Raw genomic sequence first — 5,260 nt, 5'->3', positions numbered from 1 at the left:
TTACCAACAGTTGAATGATTCTGGCCAGAGCCAAGCTGGTGAGGATGAAATCAGCTGAGGAAACTTTCCCAGTCCTGAACCATTCGATGCAGTTCACCAGTCCGATGAATCCATTTCCTAGCACTCCTAAGATGAATATTCCTGTTGCCACAACTAGAATGGAGACCTTTATTGCAATTGACATTGTTATAAGAATGTTTCTAATGTTGTGCCTCAATGAAAGCTTTATAGTGAAATAGTTGCAGATGGACATCCATTTATGATGCTTTCCATAAATATTTTTACCATAATTCCAGAAAGTACATCCAAAATTCTGCTTTGTGATACAGTCCAAGAGATCTTCATGAAAGAATAGTTCATTCCAATTGTATTGTAATTCCAGTGCTAACCTGAACAGTTTTCTTAAGACACGCACATTTCATGAATACCTGTAGTATTCCTTATAGTCAGCTACTATATAAACATAAATGTTGTCAACTTATCTAGATACCGGCTGCAAATTTTCATTTGTGCCACTGACTAAATGGATGAGGTAAAATATGTAAACATGCAAATATGAGAGAGATTATTTTCCACATATTTGTATTTATATCTCCTTGGAACATAAACCTAAATGCAAATATTTAAAATTTTGAATAGTAATTGCTAGGAGGAAAGCTTTTATATAATTCTGTTATTGTTTGTTACTTAACAATAAGATCCTTGTATATATGAAGCATTTTTGTTGATGCAATTTAATTTACATAAATAATTTATTGCAATTATTTCTAGTTTAAAGACCACACCCAAGTCCCAGAACATAGAACTAAAAATAATCATGGAGAAATATTATTAAAGCTAAAGCAGAAGTTATAAGCAAAATATACCAGGAATATACGTAAAGCAGCTACAAATGCTACAATGCAAAATTGACTATGGCTTTATGAAGACAGGAATATTTAGTGGGAACTTGAATTATTTAGAAGTTATGAAGAAATACAGAAATAAATTCAAGACTGATGTAAGGGCATGTGAAATATTCAGTGACATGAGCAAATATGACACCCTTCTAAGCAGAGGAACTTTTTTTGTTTTACAGTATCTTATTTGCTTTTCAACTGAAAGGTTTCTAAGTGCTCTCCAATATCCGTGTTCTAAACGAAATGTCTTGATCTACTTTGTAGCCAATAGAGTGACTATGTTCTTCAGACTCTCTTACAGATGGTGTGGGAACGTGAATGATGTGGATCAATGTTTTGCGAAAGAAAATTAAGTGCACCATTTACAGGCCCGCACCCAAATTACCTCCCACACGTGCCCCCCCATACATCTTTCTCCTCCCTGCTGTCGGCAATGCCATGATTCCAAGACAATCGTGGAAGCAACTTGTGTAAGATGGCATGTTTGTGATCAGCCTTCTTCCCTGGATAACAGCATAGAGGAGGCTCCACAGATATGTCAGGACTGTTTACAAAGAAATTGGAAATTTAGACTATGTATGAGTCACTGTATTTTTGAAGCCTATTGACAACCGCTGTTCATTCACCCAGTCTAAGGCAGTAATTGGAACCGAGCACATGCAGATTAGTTAAGGAGCACTTGAATGGTGAAGAAACAGAACCAGAAAATCTATGCCACCTGCTGATTTTGTGATGGTTTTGATTTCATTGGTTTTCTAGATCTAATGTGGTTTATTCATGTATTTATTTAATATTTAGAACATCATTTTCTCCAACTATTCCATGAGCTGGGTTTTATTTCCTTGCGACTTAGCAGGAAACAGGAAAGACATTATCCCAACTAATAGGCCCAGTGCATGAAAATCGTGCACATGGGGGGGCAGGGGTTTCTCAGCCTGGCCTGCACCCTCTCCAATCTGGGACCCCTTAGGGGATGTCCGACTGCCAGTTTAGGCCTGATTGGGCCTAAACTGGTTGTTGAACATCCCTCTTACAATCTGGGTCTGCTGGCTCTTAACCGCCACCCTCCTGCCTGCCTGATCGCCCCTAACCACTCTGTCTGCCTGCCTGATTGCACCCAACTGCCTCTACCTCAACACCGCCACTGTGGCTTTGTCCAGAAGGACGTCCGGAAGACATCCACTCTATATGGTCTAATTAGCATATTACTCTTTTATTAATATAGATCTTCTACTGGGCAGAAAGGTGATAAAAAATGAATAAATCAGATGTTTCATATATATACATGAAGGTATAGATATTATTGTTAAAATATCATAATACTACCATTTCAGGTTTTGAACAAGGTTACACTTTTCTTTCTTTTTTAACTTTTTTTCTTTTTTTATTGTTTAAAGTATTACATATGTCTCCTTTTTCCCCAATTAACCCCCCCCCCCCCCGCCTCTCCCCCTCCTTCCACTTCCCAGGACAAGCCCCCCACCCCAGTGTCTGTGTCCATTGATTATGCTAATATGCATGCAGGGGAGGGGGCGGGTAAGAGATCAACCAAAGGACTTAAACATTTCTTTCTTATAATAGAACTTGCTACCAATATGTCAACACACTTTCAGTTTCATCATTTTCCACAAGATTATAATAATGACAGATATGAAAGGCATTTTTAATAATTATTGCATGGACATCATATGTATCAATTTTCATGTGTGCACAAAGGTCATTGACTTATGTACCACAATTAAATACTACATTTATTTTGAGTATATATTTAATATAGGAAAAATTTCACCCTTTTTCTCTGAAATTTAAAAGGAATGTTTAGTTAGCAAGATGTAGAAGAACTGGCAATTCAGAAACCAAAAAATGGTTTAGGGTAAACTAAATAAATTAACACCAGTTTTCCATTTTTTGTTGTTAATCCTCACCAAAGATATCTTTCCATTGATTTTTAGAGACAGAGGAAATGTGGGAAGGAGTCAGAGAGAAAGAATCATCTCTGTAAGAGAGATACATCAATTGCTTGCCTCCGGCACACACCCCAACCGGGGCTGGGGATGGAGCCTCCAACGTGGCCTTGGAATCAGCATGTTTGGAAACAGCATAGAATAAATGCTGCTGTCTCTCTGGTAACCAGGATTTACAAGTGCAGGAATCAAGGGGTGAAAATGTGAGCATCACCAATCACTATTGCCCTAATAACACCGGAGCAAAATGTCTTTTTCATTTTTTTATGGCCTTGTGTTTTGCTGGCCTGTAGGTCATGGTACCAAGGAAGAAACATTTCTACTAGGGGAAATAGCATTGATTTTATCAAATGGGATTTTAAGATTGCCATCCAGCCACTTTGTACTCCTTAGGCCACTGAGTCAACAGGAAAGAAGGGAGCTACCGTGCTGGCTGGGGTAATTGATCTTGGCTCCAAAGGGGAAATTGAACACCACTCCCTTAGGTGTCCTATGATTTGTGTTGGAAACAATCATTTGTTCTTCTTCTGTAAATCAGCTTCTATGGGGAAACTAAATAAAATACATAACGTGTTCATGAATTGATAGAATTAACATCATTAAAATGTCCATACTACCCAAAGCAATTTATAGATTCAATGCAATACCCATTAAAATAATAATGGCATATTTCACAGACCTAGAAAAAACTCTCCAAAAATTTATCTGGAATAAAAACAGACCCCGAATAGCCACAACAATCCTGAGAAAGAAGAACAAAGTTGGAGGGATCACAATACCAGATATCAAACTATATTACAAGGCCACGGTTCTCAAAACTGCCTGGTCTGGTACTGGCACAAGACCAGACATATAGACCAATGGAACAGAACAGAGAACCCAGAAATAGACCCAAGCCATTATGCTCAATTAATATTTGACAAAGGAGGCAAGAGCATACAATGGAGTCAAGACAGTCTCTTCTAATATAGGAAAAATATAGGAAAATTTAATATAGGAAAAATTTGACCCCTTTTTCTGCCTGCCTGATTACCCCCAAATGCCTCTACCTCAGCCCCGCCACTGTGGCTTTGTCCAGAAGGACGTCCGGAAGACATCCAGTCTATATGGTCTAATTAGCATATTACCCTTTTATTAATATAGCTAGTCTACTGGGCAGACAGGTGATAAAAAAAACAATGGTACTGGGGAAATTGGTCAAATACAATGCAAAAAAATGAAACTAGATCACCAACGTAACCCATGCACAAAAATAAACTCAAAATGTTTAAAGGACTTAAATGTAAGATGAGAAACCATAAAAATCTTAGAAGACTCCATAGCAGCAAAATATCAGACATTTGTCATAGCAATATCTTTACCAATACAGCTCCTAGAGCAATGGAAACTAAGGAGAAAGTAAACAAATGGGACTACATCAAAATAAAAAGCTTCTGCACAGCAAAAGAAACTATCAACAAAACAATAATAAAGCCCACTGCATGGGAGAACATATTTGCCAAAGCTATCTCCGATAGGGGTTTAATCTCCAAAATTTACAGAAAACTCATACAACTCAACAAAAGTAAAATAAACAATCCAATCAAAAAATGTGCAAAGGACCTAAATTGATACTTTTTGAAAGAGGACATACAGAAGGCCTAGAAACATATGAAAACATGCTCAAAGTCACTAATCATCTGAGAGATGCAAATCAAAACAATAATGTGGTACCATCTCAAACCTGTCAGAATGACTATCACCAACAAATCAACAAACAACAAGTGCTGGCAAGGATGTGGAGAAAAAGGAACCCTCATGCACTGCTGGTGGGAATGCAGACTGGTGCAGCCACTGTGGAACACAGTATGGAGTTTCCTCAAAAAAGTTAAAAATGGAACTTCCATTTGACCCAGTGATCCCACTTCTAGGACTATATGCCAAGAAACCAGAAACATCAATCAGAAAGGATATATTCACCCCTATGTTCATAGCAGCACAATTTCCTAAGATTAGGAAACAATCTAAGTGACCATCAGCAGATGAGTGGATTAAAAAACTGTGGTACACCTACACAAATGAATACTATGCTGCTGTAAAAAAGGAACTTTTACCATTTGCAACAGCATGGATAGAACTGGAGGGCATTATGTTAAGTGCAATAAACCAGTCAGAGAAAGATAAATATCACATGATCTCATTCATATGTGGGATATAATGAACAACATAAGCTGATGAACAAACATAGATCCAGAGACAAGGTAACACTGAACAGACCGTCCAACCTCTGAGAGAAGGCGGGGGAAGGGGGAAGGGGTTAGAGATCAACCAAAGGACTTCTATGCATGCATATTAGCATAACCAATGGACACAGACACTGGGGCAGTGGGGACTTGTCCTGGGGGGTGGGGGTGAGTG

At 38.2% G+C, this 5,260-nt stretch overlaps 1 pseudogene; it reads left to right on the top strand.

Moving 5' to 3' along the window:
- Positions 1-892: 892 nt before the first annotated feature.
- LOC102242873 overlaps positions 893-5,260 on the top strand; it is a 9,397-nt pseudogene continuing 5,029 nt past the window's right edge.

This window comes from Myotis brandtii, unplaced genomic scaffold (genome assembly GCF_000412655.1).
Source record: "Myotis brandtii unplaced genomic scaffold, ASM41265v1 scaffold237, whole genome shotgun sequence".
In the NCBI taxonomy this organism is placed as follows: Eukaryota; Metazoa; Chordata; class Mammalia; order Chiroptera; family Vespertilionidae; genus Myotis; species Myotis brandtii.
The sequence above is the reverse complement of the archived record's forward strand: the minus strand, read 5'-3'. Positions and strand labels throughout refer to the sequence as shown.